This window comes from Salvelinus sp. IW2-2015, linkage group LG13 (assembly GCF_002910315.2).
Source record: "Salvelinus sp. IW2-2015 linkage group LG13, ASM291031v2, whole genome shotgun sequence".
NCBI lineage: Eukaryota > Metazoa > Chordata > Actinopteri > Salmoniformes > Salmonidae > Salvelinus > Salvelinus sp. IW2-2015.
The window spans coordinates 50,775,162-50,790,822 of record NC_036853.1 but is presented as its reverse complement, the minus strand read 5'-3'; the positions used below and the strand labels follow the sequence as shown (position 1 = coordinate 50,790,822).

Below are 15,661 nucleotides of genomic sequence, written 5' to 3'. Positions count from 1 at the left end.
AGTGCGCTAATATTGACCAGAGTTAGGGAATAGGGTGCTGTTTGGGATGCAACCATGGAGGATTGTAAAAAAAACTGTTTGTTTATCTCATCACATCAATGCCTGTCTATCCCTTTTAGCCAATGATCTTGCAGGGTTTGAARTGTTTACCAATGCATTTGGTTGATTGACAGCTCATAAAAAAAAGCTTTTATGTGGAAATAAGATGATAGTCTATGKGATTTAGTTTCGCTGTTCTAAGGTATTTTGGGCTGTATTTGAACAAACTTAACACAATGGTCAATCTAAGCACTAGCGGTGTCAGAAATATTTTTGCTATTTTCACAACCATAGTGCAGTTGCTGGCAAGGGCGCGAAAGGGCTGGGTTTTTGATGAATAAACACATTTTGCGTGTGTTGAGGCTTGGCCCCTCACTGGCCAATCAGAACATGCTCGATGGCTAAATATATTGTTGCTTCAAGTTGTGTATTTATGGTCTTTTATGTATTGCCTTGGAATCAACTCCAATTCCAATGKTAGTCCGTTATAGTTTGTTAAACAGCTTACAGAAACAAAATAACAAAATGTAGACCTGTYCCGTCTTTGCTAAATACAGTATGTTAACTTGAACCTGTTTGCAGTCCACATTGTTTTAAGTAATTGCATGTCTTCAATGTGAAAAGATATACATAGAATTCACACTGAAATAGGGGCTAGGCCTACTGTAAGTTGCATTATGGCTCAGCTTGAACATGCTAAATGTTGTCAATAAGCAAGATTACATTCATTATTGATAAGGCCTAAAAAGAGACTGAATAATTCTAAACAAAGCRAAACAACTTGTTTTTAAGTAGGCTATGTCTAAATACAGTAGCTGGACAACGGTCCAATATAAAGAGAAAGGGAGAATGTCCATATGTTTAATATACATATTGGAACCATCTTACAGATTGCATTCACACTTTTCCAGAAGTTGCATTGCATGCGCGCCACAGACGTTATCACCATAAAAACAGGACAGTGAATCGTTCTAATAAGTTTGCTTGTTTTTCGTAGAATTTTTATTAAAACCCATGTTTATTTTTTTTCTACAACAAATACACGACATGACCAAAAGTATGTGTACACCTGCTCGTCGAACATCTCATTCCAAAATCATTGGCATTAATATGGCGTTGGTCCCCCCCTTTTTGCTGCTCTAACCGCCTCCACCCGAGTTGATTTTATTTTTATAATCTTTTGGAACTTTTACCCCTTTTTCTCTCTAATTTTGTGATATCCAATTGGGTAGTTAGTCTTGTCCCATCGCTGCAACTCTCCTACGGACTTAGGAGAGGCGACGGTCAAGAGCCATGCGTTCTCCGAAACACGACCCTGCCAAGCCGCACTGCTTCTTGACACGCTGCTCGTTTAACCTGGAAACCAGCCGCACCAATGTGTCGGAGGAAACACCATACATCTGGCGACTGAAGTCATCTTGCAGGCTCCTGGCCGGCCACAAGGAGTCGCTAGAGCGTGATGGGACAAGGATATCCCGGCTGGCCAAAACCTCCCCTAACCCGGACGACGCTGGGCCAATTGTGCGCCGCCTCATGGGTTTCCTNGGTCAAGAGCCATGCGTTCTCCGAAACACGACCCTGCCAAGCCGCACTGCTTCTTGACACGCTGCTCGTTTAACCTGGAAACCAGCCGCACCAATGTGTCGGAGGAAACACCATACATCTGGCGACTGAAGTCATCTTGCAGGCTCCTGGCCGGCCACAAGGAGTCGCTAGAGCGTGATGGGACAAGGATATCCCGGCTGGCCAAAACCTCCCCTAACCCGGACGACGCTGGGCCAATTGTGCGCCGCCTCATGGGTTTCCTGATCACGGCCAGCTGTGACACAGCCTGGGATCCAACCCGGGGCTGTAGTGACGCCTCAAGCACAGCGATGCAGTGCCTTAGACCGCTGCGCCACTCGGGAGGCTCCGTTCTGTGAGATTGTGTGGCCTACCGCTTTGCGGCTGAGCCGTTTTTGCTCCTAGACGTTTCCACTTCACAATAACAGCATTTACAGTGGCCCGGGGCAGCTCTAGCAGAGCAGAAATTTGACAAACTGATTTGTTGGAAGGTGGCATCCTATGACTGTGCCATTTTGAAAGTCACTGAGCACTTCGGTACGGGTCACTCCACTGCCAATGTTTGTCTATAGAGATTGCATGGCAGTGTGCTGGATTTTATACACCTGTCAGCAATGGGTGAAGCTGAAATGACCGAATCCACTAATTTGAAGAGGTGTYCACATACTTCTGGCCATGTCRTGTTTATCCTCAGCTATGTAAGACTTGAACTTGACTTGAAAAACCGTCACCATCACCTCCGCCCCGTTTTCCCCCAGTGGGTGATAAAGTCCCAGCAGACATCCGGCTGACCTCCATCCGCTCCACCACGCTGCGAGTGGACCAGTCCATCCTGACGGGGGAGTCAGTGTCYGTGATCAAACACACAGACCCAGTGCCTGACCCGCGAGCCGTCAACCAGGACAAGAAAAACATGCTGTTCTCTGTAAGTGTGTGTGGTGGAGGAGGGTGGGTGTATTTTAGGGGGTCATTATCTGATTCAGAAATAGACCAGCACATTTGTTTGTTTGTGTGTGTGTGGTTTATTGATCTAATGGGAGATATGGTGTGAGAGAGGAACCAGAACACACGACTGTGTGTGTGTGTGCATTGTAATGCTTTGATGTGAGTGTCAAAGGTGTGACTCAACCGTTTGTTGAATAAAACATCACTCGCATTGTTTGCACAGGACACACACACACACACACACACACACACACACGTAATATACTGTGTGATATAATCTACTTAACAGTTCTAAAGAGTCAGGTGAACGAGCTACGAGGCCACTGTATTCCAGGTTAATATACTGATAGTGGAGCAATCCAACGGAGATCATCTGTATTGGTACTAGAGCTACACCCATATACTGGAACTGAGACTGTTCTGTATATCACTAAGAGATACCGTATGTGTGGGATGCATGTCGTTGATCCCCACGCCACCTACATAGTCAAAAACACAATTCATGATTTCTAATATCTGCCCTATGTTTTAAACGTCTTTGACAAAACTTTGGAAATACAGTATGTATTTCTGGTTGAAAAGATGTCTTTCTGGTCTTGTGCTGAGTGGGTAATACATACATACATACATACATACATTATTTTCCCCTGAATCTTTTTTGATGTTATTGCCGTGTCTTTGATCTGGAAATGAGCTGTGAGCACAATGCCAATGTATGCTGCTTTACAGATCAAACTCATGTTGTAGAGAGTACCAACACGGGGCTTTGTCAACCAACACAGGGCTTTGTATCATTGTTCTTCCAGGGCACMAACATTGCGGCGGGCAGGGCTATAGGTGTGGTGGTAGCTACTGGGGTGCAGACTGAGATCGGGAAGATTCGTGATGAGATGGCTGCWACAGACCCAGAGAGGACACCGCTGCAGCAGAAACTGGACCAGTTTGGGGAACAGCTGTCCAAGGTACAAGGACTTTCCTTCTCTTCCCTTTTCTCGTCTCTTGCTCTTTCTTTCCCTCATTCTTTTTATTTCATCTGTCAGCCTTATTGTGAGTGGCAGTGTTGTGATAACAGGCTCCCTCCCTCCCTCTAGGTGATCACAGTGATCTGCGTGGCAGTGTGGGGTATCAACGTAGGCCATTTCAATGACCCGGTCCACGGTGGCAGCTGGCTCAGAGGGGCCGTCTACTACTTCAAGATCGCTGTGCACTGGCTGTAGCTGCCATCCCTGAGGGTACGTGGTGGGACCAACCACCCTCTCTTCATTTCCTTCTGTCTGTCTGTATAACACAAAGTTAGAGCATGATTAATTCCATTCTATTTTGAGCAATCTAAATTCCATATGAAACCAAAATGAATTCTCTTTTGGGCGGCAGGTAGCTAGTGGTTAGAGCGTTGGGCAGTAACCGAAAGGTTGCTGGATCAAATCCCTGAGCTGACAAGTTAAAATCTGCCGTTCTGCCCCTGAACAAGGCAGTTACCCCACTGTTCCCCGGTAGGCCGTCATTGAAAATAAGATTTGTTCTTAACTGACTTGCCTAGTTAAATAAAAAATAGACACAGCTCCTCTCTGTGTCCATGTAGACTAACTCGATTAAATACAGTAGATTGATCAGCAGTGTACTTTTGTACATGACTCCGGAAGAAACATTATGGAACCATATATTTAACCGTCCCGTCACCCTATTCAATCTTGCCCGCCCCCCCCCGCAGGCCTACCCGCTGTGATCACCAACCTGCCTAGCTCTGGGGACCAGACGCATGGCCCGGAAGAACGCCATCGTTCGCAGTCTGCCCTCTGTGGAGACCTTGGGCTGCACCTCCGTCATCTGCTCCGATAAGACTGGCACCCTCACCACCAATCAGATGTCTGTCCACCGGGTGAGAGAGGGAGGGAGGGGGAAAATGGAGATAGGAGCTGACCTGAAAGTGGAATGGTTTGGCATGTTGATTGAMAGACTCAGCCTGATGCTGACCTAACCTTACTGATTGTGACATTGAGTGTATTTTCTAACCCTGTGTGTGTGTGTAGATATTTGTTGTGGACAGTGTGTCAGGGGAGCGATGCGCCCTGAGTGAGTTTTCGGTGACCGGATCTACTTACGCCCCGGAAGGGGAAGTGTGAGTGCCTTTAACCTTTAACCCTTAAACTGATGATTGCCACGTTCAAAACAACTGGGAACTTGGAAATATCCGACTTCAGTCTGTTCAAGAAAACTGGGAACTCAGGAACAAAACAAGCTCCGACTGGGAAAAATAGCTTTGAATGGTCGTCCGAAATGAAATTCCATGTCAAACTCGGGCATCTTTCTGGAGCTCCAACATTCCGACCTGAAGATCAGGGACATCATGATTTGACCTCGTTTTTTGGGCAGTTCCCAGTTGTCTTGAAAGCACTAGATGTCATGACGATTCACTCATCCCCAATTTTGCTATGGCTGTCTGAGTGGTGAGGGGAAAAATGAAAACTAGCTGTTATTGGCAGAGGGGTTTGGAACTCTTTCTTAATGGTGTATTAACTAACGTCACCAGGCAGGCCAAAACTCCTTCCCACCAAAACAGGCTGAAATTTCAGGCAGTCTTGTCAAACTGATGATCATTGATCATGATCATTTTTCATAAATTCATATTTTTTTTTATTATATATTTTTTTTCTTCCAACCTCAGTGTGGATATATATATATATATACACACATATATATATATAACACAGACAAATCATGTTTCTGACTGCACTGGACCTTTAAGATGCTGCGAAATGTTATCGGTTTAATATTTGGTTCCCTTCCTCCGCAACTTTCTTTCTCTGGTCTCGTTCTCCCYCTCTTCTGGCTTTCCACGATCCCTTACTTATTTCCCTTTCTCTCTTACCCTATCATCTTCCATATCCACCCTTCTGTCTCTTCCCTAATTTTCTCCCTCTATTTATTTCTCTTGTCCTTCTCTCTCTCCCCCAGGTATATGGATGAGACGGTGGTGAAGTGTAGTCAGTATGAGGGCCTGGTGGAGWTGGCCTCTATCTGTGCTCTGTGTAACGACTCCTCTCTGGACTACAACGAGGTGAGAACAGCTCCAGCCTRCTTTGCACACCATAACACACCAATTTAAATGGATCTTACTGTAGCCACTGCACTACACACGATAACACACTTAATTGTAACTTTTATTTAACTAGGCAAGTCAGTTAAGAACAAATTCTTATTTACAATGACGGTCTACCGGGGAACAGTGGGGTAACTGCCTTGTTCAGGGGCAGATTGACAGATTTTTAACTTGTCAGCTCAGGGATTCGATCCAGCAACCTTTCGGTTACTGGCCCAACGCTCTAACCACTAGGCTATCTGCCGCACCAACCATAAGCACTGCACGACACACCACACCACTCCATGGACAGACACTTCCTAATTCTGGTCCTGGAGAGCTACTTTTGTTCCAGTCCAGTAGCATCTGTTTGAAATAATACATTCAAATAATGTMATTGTTGTTGACCCTTAACCTGTGGGTGTGTGTCCCAGTCTAAGGGTGTGTATGAGAAGGTAGGCGAGGCCACGGAGACGGCCCTGTGCTGTCTGGTGGAGAAGATGAACGTGTTCGACACAGACCTCAGAGGACTGTCCGCCGTCGAGAGAGCTACTGCCTGCTGCTCGGTGTGTGTGTCTAATATAACAAAAACGCGTGCGTGTGTACCATTGAGACGTGCTGACCTAATTTACTTCCTGGCAGAGTGATTGAATGATACATCTCCTCTCTCCCTCTATCCTTCTCTCCATCAGGTGATAAAACAGTTGATGAGGAAGGAGTTGACGTTGGAGTTCTCCCGTGACAGGAAGTCCATGTCAGTGTTCTGTTCTCCCAACAAACTCAGCCGCTCTGCCTCCGGGGCCAAGATGTTTGTCAAGGTCAGCTGTGTCTCTCTCTGTCTCTCTCTCACTCCTACTTATCCACTTCTCTGTCCACTTCTCTGTCCCCCCCCTTTCTCTCTCTGCTCTTTCTTGTCGTTTCTATTCCTTACGTGCTTCTTTCTTCTGAGCTCTTTCTCTTACTCTCTGTCCACCATCTCCTCACTTTGTACCGACTTGTTTTCTCTCTCCCAGGGAGCTCCGGAGAGCGTGCTGGAGCGCTGCCGTTGGATCCGGGTGAACGGGGGCGCGCGGGTGCCCATGACGCCCGCGGGGCGGGAGCAGCTCCAGGGGACCGTCAGGGAGTGGGCCACGGGGCGGGACACCCTCCGATGCCTCGCCATGGCGACCCGGGACTCGCCCCCCGAGATACGCTCTCTCAACCTGGAGAACTCGGCCACCTTCGCTGACTACGAGGTGATTGTTAACTCATTTKATGTATCCTTTGTGTTATTATGCACTTTTATTAATCTCTGGTATTGCTTTTTGGTTGCCTATTTATCTCTTATTTTATAGCTTTTTGACTCTAAAGTGTTGTGATTTTTAAAGGCACTTCAAATACAGTTTTATTTGATTAGTGTTAAATAAACAACAATGCTCCCCCAGTCGGACCTGACCTTCGTGGGCTGCGTGGGGATGCTGGACCCCCCCAGGAAAGAAGTACTTGGTGCGGTCCGCATGTGTAGGCAGGCTGGCATCCGCGTCATCATGATCACAGGTAAGACACGCCTTGCCCTCACTCCCTCTGTTTGTTGTGTTGTGATACATGCTCGTTGGAGACCCAAGACACATTATCCAAGGGGATTCAACAAAGTTAACTGAACAGAATTTCGAGCCTCACACTCATCTACCTTAAAATGATATTATAATGTGAAAGGCTTGGACGATACCAGTATCGCAATTTTTTTTTCAATTACAAAAATGAAAACACGATGCAGACCAAACTCTTTTGTCATTTAAAAAATTGCTGTATTTCAAATATTGTGTGCTTTAGCTTGGAAAATTAAATAAATGTGACATTAGAGCTTTTTTTCCTCAAGAAGTTAAATCCACTTTGTTTTGTTTACTTGCCACGATACTAACGAGTATCCTGATACTGGTGTCGGCCCGGCCCTAATAACGCGATTTCAAACCGTTTTGCCTGCTGGGTGTCATCTCTCCATCTAACCTCTTACTTCACGCCCCCCCCCCCAGGTGACAACAAGGGCACGGCCATGTCCATCTGTCGTCGTGTGGGCATCATCACGGAGGAGGAGGAGGAGGAGGCGGGCAGGGATGACCCGTTCTCAGGGGGCCTGACGGGGAGGGAGTTTGACGAGCTGCCCCCCCACCTCCAGAGGCAGGCCTGTCGTACCGGACGCTGCTTTGCCCGTGTAGAACCCACACACAAGAGCCGCATCGTGGAGTACCTGCAGAGCCTCGATGACATCACAGCCATGGTGAGGTGGTGTGAGTGTGTGTATCTCTCTCTGTTGGCAGCAGTGTCCCTGTCTAAAGCTCTACTCTGTGACCCTTAAAAAAATAAAAAAGTACTGTTCAATTGAGTGACGGACCTGTTGTCACCGGTAACATGCTTCCTCTGCATTGGGAAGGCATGTTTGCATTGTGTGGGGCCTTTCATGCGTTTCTTCCCTGTTTTGACTCACTGCCTGTTCTTGCTCGCTCCCATCCCTTCATCCCTCTCTCCCCCAGACTGGTGATGGAGTGAATGATGCGCCAGCCCTGAAGAAGGCAGAGATCGGGATCGCCATGGGTTCAGGCACGGCTGTGGCCAAGTCCGCCTCAGAGATGATCTTAGCTGATGATAACTTCTCTACCATCGTAGCGGCTGTAGAAGAGGGCAGAGCCATCTACAACAACATGAAGCAGTTCATACGATACCTCATATCTTCCAACATAGGAGAGGTTGTCTGGTGAGGATAGGGGGACGAGAGGGATTGGAGGAGAGGAAGGGGAGAGCCATCTATAACAAAATGAAACAGTTTAAAGGATACTTCATAGGAGAGGGGGAGGGAGGGAGAGGGGAATGGAGTGGTACTGGAGGGATGGGTTGGAGGATGGAAACGGGGGAGGAAGAGAGCGTGGTGGGTTACTGTTTTAAATAAAGGGGAAGGATAACAGAACGGAGGTGCACATTTAGAAGAGGAGTACGCTTTAGGTCAGGTGACAATAGAGAGAAGGACAATTTAAAAAGGAGAGATGGCTGAAGGGATTAACTTGAAGGATAACAGTAGTCTGGGACAGTGAGARTGGATTTCTGAATTATTATGTTGTATCCCTCCCTCACTCTCTCACCATCCCAACCCCTCTCCCCCTCCTTCTCTCCCCTCCAGTATTTTCATGACGGCTGCTCTGGGCATGCCCGAGGCCCTGATCCCGGTCCAGTTGCTGTGGGTCAACCTGGTGACAGACGGCTTCCCGGCCACCGCCCTGGGCTTCAATCCCCCTGACCTGGACATCATGTCCCGCCCCCCACGCTCCCCCAAGGAGCCTCTCATCTCCAGATGGCTCTTCTGCAGATACCTCATTGTCGGATGTGAGTATATCTGGTTTATCTGTTTCTATATCTATGGCAGATACCGCATCGTGAGGTTATAGATTATGAACAGACAGGTTTATTGTATTTTGAACTTGTATACTTTGCAGATGTAGCCTCATAAGCACTTTGTGACAAATGTATTTGTAAAAAGCTCTATACAAATAACATTTGTGGATGATTGATTTACATCACAATATCAGCTGKGATTCGAGAATATACACATCTAACCTTTGACCTTTCTCTCAGGCTACGTCGGAGCAGCTACAGTAGGAGCTGCAGCCTGGTGGTTCATGGCAGCACACGATGGACCCAAACTCTCCTTCTACCAACTGGTAAGAACACATCCCTCTCTTCTCTCACTTCTCTTACTTTACTGTGTCTAACCTCTCACTCCCTCCCCATCTCGCTCTTTCTCTCTCCTCTCAGTCCCACTATCTCCAGTGCGGTGAAGGTCACGGAGAGTTTGCGGGGGTGCAGTGCTCAGTGTTCGAGTCGCCCTACCCCATGACCATGGCCCTGTCCGTGCTCGTTACCATAGAGATGTGCAACGCCCTCAACAGGTACACTACTCAAACTACAACTCCCACAATCCCGTGCGGGACTTGGCGTCAGTCATAGAGATCACTATCTATGACGCGACACAGAACGGGTTTAGTTCTCGTACGATAACATTTCTATTTGTTAGTCACAGTACATTCGACTGTACATTTCGTTCAGTTCTATGGCATGTGTTGTCCACCTGTTGCTCTTTTCAATCATCAGACATAGATGTTTATAAGTCATATTAAACACTTTCTTTATGATCATGATATGCATGATTTTTCAGTAGAGTACAGATTTATATTAGAGATTATTTAGTAGAAGTATGGATATTTTACTGACTTTGTGTTGATATTCCAGAGTTCTGTTGTGTTTAGTATCAATATTTTATTGTCATCTTTTGAGCTTGTTCTGGTCCATTTCTGAGCTCTGCTGTGTGTCCTCGTCCTCAGTCTGTCAGAAAACCAGTCCCTGCTGAAGATGCCTCCTTGGTCCAACCCCTGGCTGGTGGGAGCTATCTGTCTCTCTATGGCGCTCCACTTCCTCATCCTCTACGTTGACCCCCTGCCTGTAAGTATGTGTGTGTGAGCGCATCTGGCATAATTTTGTCAACAACAATAAAATATTAGTCAAACACCTATTTTTCAGTGGCAATTGACGAGACTATAACTGCCTAAATAGACTCAGAAAAAAACAAACTAAATGAAAATGATTTTTCATTTCAGTTGACTAAAACGAGAGAAATTATCGCAGTGACTAAAATCTGACTACTAAATGGACTGGACAATAATTTTGGGAGAGATTGAGAGCTTTTCAGTGATGTGCACAAGTAATATTAGCAGCACAGATGCGCAGCGGAGTTCTGTTCAGTAGTGGGAACGATGCCTCACACAGCCTACATCAGCTGGTGAGCTGCGGGGGAGCAAGCGATGAGTGTGGGCAGACGGGCTCTGCTCCCCCTCCGATTATACACATCGCGCTGACGACTCTTGCTTCCTCGTAGCTAACCAGTCACCACTAGCCTTCTAGTTAGTTACCCTTTGCCTGGTTAAGAAACACAAGCTCCTTTTACGAAATTAAAAACAATAACAGCATTGACTTTAAACAGCCTAGCTATGTTTTTCACTTCCTTGAGTAGGCTATAGAAAAGTATGTTTTTTGTAGTCTCGCTCAACATTCCCACTTTTCCCACTGAATTTAATATATAGGTTCTGCAACCAACGTAGCCAAGCCTCCCTCTTTTCCACAGAGAATGGCTTGATTTTCTATCCCTTATGCTACCGTTCAAAAGACATGACCCATAATATATATTTTTTCTTTCCGTCATGCATAGGCAGGCCGCGTTTTACATTCATAAAGCATATCGCGGGCCGTTCTAAAACTAGTTGGGTAGCCCAGCCCTAGTAGTGCTACCCAGTCAGATATAGCTGACTCGACTTCAGCCATAGGGACTCGTGAATCGAACTCGAGCACAAGGGACTTGGGAATCGATTCTTATTTTTGGAAGAATAGGATCTGATGCAGAACAATATGTTGGTAAGACAAGGCTATGCATGTTTGTGCACATGGAAGTAAGTGATTTATGTTTACTATAGGTTGTGGCGATACAAATGTGATGTGACTAAAATGAAAGGGCATTTAGTTGACTAAAATGGCCCGTTTTCATTATTTTGACAAACTAAACTAAATCATTATTCAAATGTAAAAAATGGGACCTAGACTAAATCTAAAAAAGTGGCAAAATTACCACTGCTGCACAGGGAATTGTGTGTGTGTTACATTACATTGTGCTCTCTATCTCATTGTCTAACCACCCCCCTCCCCTTCTCTCCCATCCAGGTGGTGTTCCAGATCCGCCCCCTGTCGTGGCCACAGTGGGTTGTGGTCCTCAAGATGTCGCTTCCAGTCATCTTCATGGACGAGGCCCTCAAGTTCCTGGCCCGGAACTGGATCGAGCCGGGTACCGACGTGGAGCGACAGGAGGAGGAGCGGGAGCGCCGGCGGAGGGGTCAAGGGTCAGGGGGCATGACTGCCGCTGTGAGCAGGGTGTTCAAGGGCGTGTCCTGGTCGTTCGTTTTAATGTCGTTCCCCCTATTGATCTGGATCTACAGCCTGGACTCTGATATTACTAACATGTTCTATGAGTGAAGGGGGGGGGAAGGGGGAGGGAGGGGGTTGGGTTATGAATGAAAGCGAAGGAACTATAACATAAATAGGGGAGCAAGTTGAGGTGAAGATGGAGTGCAGGGAAAGAAAAATTAAAAAATACATTTTTAGAGGGATAAAGCCCGGGATGAAAGGTGAACAGTCTGAGACGGTGAGAGAAAGAGGGATACAAAGGAAGTGAAGAGGGAGCTGATACATCCTAGCTCAGCACTCTGACTTTTTTAATACGGGCCCTGACCGTGAGGGATTTTACAAAACTCAAGGTCCTATTTAATCAAGCCTGGTTTAACGAGTTAGCGGAATAGGTCTTGAAAATACCACTCCTCTTGTGCAGAAATAATGCACGTTTAGGTTCACGTAGCCCCTTGACAACATCATTTTTTACAATGTGAGACAAACCAGAAAAGAAACGCAACTTTGTAGTTGATTCAAACATTCTTTCTGGCCGCTCAGAATGAGTGTTTATTTTTTTTCAATTTAACTTCTCCCCAGAAGCTTGTTAAGCGGATTTGATTGAATATGGCCGTTGCTTGTGTCCTGAACTCTCTCCTGCATATTTATTCAATTTTGAAAGGCAAATTCCTGTCTATAGATGATTTCTAACATAAGATAGTACTTATTAATTTCATTCCAGTTTCTCTACCTGGTAAGGTGACAGGTGGGAAGGTAGAGAGAAAGCGAGGGAGAAAGAAGCTTCTTCAGTCCAGTCTAGGGAATGGAGGGATGACTGGATGAAAAGCGAGAGCTGAATGATCTTTCAGCATCAGTCAGACTGGCCACACCGACACTCCAGCCAGCTTCAGAAATCAATCAATTAATATTTGATTTAATTTGGATGTCATCAAACTGTCTAGGGAAGAGGACAGCAGAATATTTCTTCTTTAATGTGTAATTCTTAGGGTTATGGGCTGGCAGAGCTGAATTTTGAAAAGTTAAAGATTTTACGTTAGTTTTCACTGCATTATTCATATTTATTAATACATCACGACACTGAATTATGTGTTTTCTTTTCTTTCTGTTGGATATTTTTCTATGCCTAACTTCTTTGCTGCAGAATGGATGTTGCCTCCATGTATGGTTCTGATAAAGGTTGGCTACTCTTTATGACATCATACCCTTTGTCTCCTTATCATCATGCATGTTTGAGATGGACTACTGGTGCACTGCAGTTGGACTGCTCAGAATCACTGATCTCCAAATCACCTTGCTTTCTAAATAACTACTCATTATGTGATCAAGATTAGCGATTCTGCGCTGTGCCTTGCTCAAACTCATCCTTCTCAAACACACTGACTGTTGGTCTATACTAGAACTGTCCAGGTTAGGTGCAGGCTTGGCATCTTTTTGCGTGACCAGATTCGTTCTGATGTCCTACACATGATTTCAGCTTGGACCTGCATCCTTAAAGTTACGACGTCACAATCCTCACGTAGGCCTAGAAGCAGTAGACTTGCCTCTCCGGAGGGCTCCAGCATCTCTGACATTGAATTGTGTAATCGTGACGACTCATTGTTGTCAGGCTGAGAAATTGCATCATATTTTAGCTAGGCTACTCTACCGTTCTACTAGTTGGCTGTGTGTTTTGATGGTCTAACAGCCACTGTGACATCACACCATGAACTAAAGGTACAAAGTTGTGTAGTCTGCTCATGTGGATACCACTTCCTCTGTAGTAGTGGGTTTGTTAGGGTTGGGAACACTAATTATTTGTCTTTTATTTACAACAGACCAAATTTGCTAACTTTCTAATCCTCCCCCCTGACATGCAACATTGTTTTTTGTTATTATTATGATTGATATAACTATTACGGTAATTCTGATTTAATTGTCCTTGTGGTGTCTGTAGTACCCCTACTGTGCCTGTAAAGAATTAGGGGGTGCCATTTTATTTTCTGAATGTAGTAAAAGGTGGGGGGGAAAGTTTGGAGTTATTAAAATCATTAATAGATGTAAGAGTTAGAGGAGTGGAAATGGGGGGATTGGGGAGGAGCAGAGGGGCCGTCTGACAGGGTGGCTTTACAAAAGAAAGAGGGATGAGGGAGAGATGCTGAGCGGTCTTTTCTTTCCATCTCTCCGTTTCTCTACTGGCGCTCTGACAGAGTGCTCTCTGTCTTCATCTGAAATCAGTAAGCAAAATAATTATACAAAATTTAACGACTTCAAAGAAATGAACATTCAGTGGAGTTATTTGAAAAACTAAAAATATCTTTTTTGAGGCTAAATTAAGGTGGGAATGTATTTAGTTTATTGTAAATCGTACCATTTGCTGTCTGTCACACTACTGTTATTTCATTTATGGAAGATGGGAAATGCTTTATGGGATGAAAACAACAATAAAATGGTTAATTTAAATGTATGTTTCTGTTGTTTCTAATTTGACAGATGGGATCAGAGCCATGTATTTAAATCTATTGCTCTGGTTAGTGTATTCTTCACATTGTAAAGCCATGGTGTGTCTCAATATGGCCCCTCACCATGTAGGCCAGGGTTTCCCAAACCCGGTCCTGGGCTCCCCTCCCCTGCATGCACCTTTTGTTTTTTTTCCCTAGCACTACACAGCTGATTCAAATAATCAATGCTTGATGAGAATCAGCTGTGTAGTGATGGGGCAAAAACCAAAACGTGCACCCAGGGGAGGTGCGGGGCAGTACCGCGTTTGGGAAGCCCTGATGTCAGCTAATCTCACCAGGAACAACTCTGGTTCCTGGTTATAGCCTGGGCCCTGATCAAGAAAAATTCGTCTCCGTATTATGCTGTATTTGTATTTAAATATTCGCCGCAAGGTGGCGCAGTGGAACAAGGTTTCTATTTGACAGCTGTAAAGTGCCACTGACAACTGAGCGTGCAGCGTTTATACGTAAATGGAAACTCGTGCGTGTGTGGTGTGTGTGGGTGGGGGTCCATTTATATAGACTTTAGGAGGGAGAGAGGAGGGGTTTAAAGCCATACAAATGTAAAGAAGTTGTGACGAACTAACTGAATGTAGTGAAGTTTCACAAGACCCACAGTAATTGACTAACGTGTTCGCAGCAGACAAACAGTTTAAATCCCGCTTTTTTTCACTAAAGAAGGGAAATAAACCATTTACCATAGATATAAATTATTTCAGGGATTAGCGTCTGAAGTAAGTAATTTCAATTTTTTTGTTGTGCATGTTCAGATATGTTGCTGATCTTTTGTGTGGTAAGAGGAATTTGACTTTACGCACATGGCACAATACTTCTCTTGTATATTAGTTTTTTTTCCCCCCATTCTTTTTTATTTTTCATAATCTTTCATTTGTTATCCTATTAATGTGCATTACTTTTTTGTAGACCGAGTGACACGGATGATTTTATATGTTAAAGTTAAAGCACAACGTTAAAGTTAATATGTTGACACTATTGTGTTTGGCGCTAATTATATACATAAAAAAATGCCCTTCCCACGTTTTAGGTGTCGTTTGGCCATAAAAAAATTGTATAATGGAGGGTGACCAGTAGTTTGTTTATAATCAACTTTGTATACTTAGAAACACCACTGGGCAATCCATGCGTAATCTATGCGCTGTGCACGTAAAAGGTGGCACCACCGGTGACACCTGGACGCAGCTGTCAGTGCGCACACAGGGGAGCACGAGGAGGGGTCACGCGCGTCCACCACCCACGGACAGGCCGCACGAGTGGAAATAGCTGAAAGAGAGGGAGAGTGACAGATCGAGAGAGAGGTGGGGCGGTTTTTACCACCCCTGGTTTTATATATTGTGTGTTTACTCAGTGTATGTACTGTGCCTAAATCAGGAATAGGAAAATCAGCAACTCTTGGAGGGTAGTGGAAGTTGATAAAAGTGCTTGTTTATGATTACATTTTGACTTCCACTGTCCTCCAAAAGTTGCTGAATTTCTTAGAATGATGCTTTCCAACTCTCTTGTAAATCAAATCCAATTTTATTGGTTGAATAAAATGCAGGTGTAGTGAAATGCTTGTGTTCCT

General features: G+C 45.1%; 1 protein-coding gene and 1 pseudogene across 1 annotated transcript in view; both read left to right on the top strand.

The window, feature by feature from the left end:
- Window positions 1-14,041, top strand: part of LOC111971639 (sarcoplasmic/endoplasmic reticulum calcium ATPase 2-like) — a 16,338-nt pseudogene extending 2,297 nt beyond the window's left edge.
- A 314-nt stretch (window positions 14,042-14,355) lies between these two features.
- Window positions 14,356-15,661, top strand: part of LOC111971638 (large neutral amino acids transporter small subunit 3) — a 41,072-nt gene continuing 39,766 nt past the window's right edge. The window contains exon 1 of the mRNA XM_023998495.3: window positions 14,356-14,813. The gene's annotated coding sequence lies outside the window, so the exon portion shown is untranslated. The remainder of the gene's footprint in view (window positions 14,814-15,661) is intronic.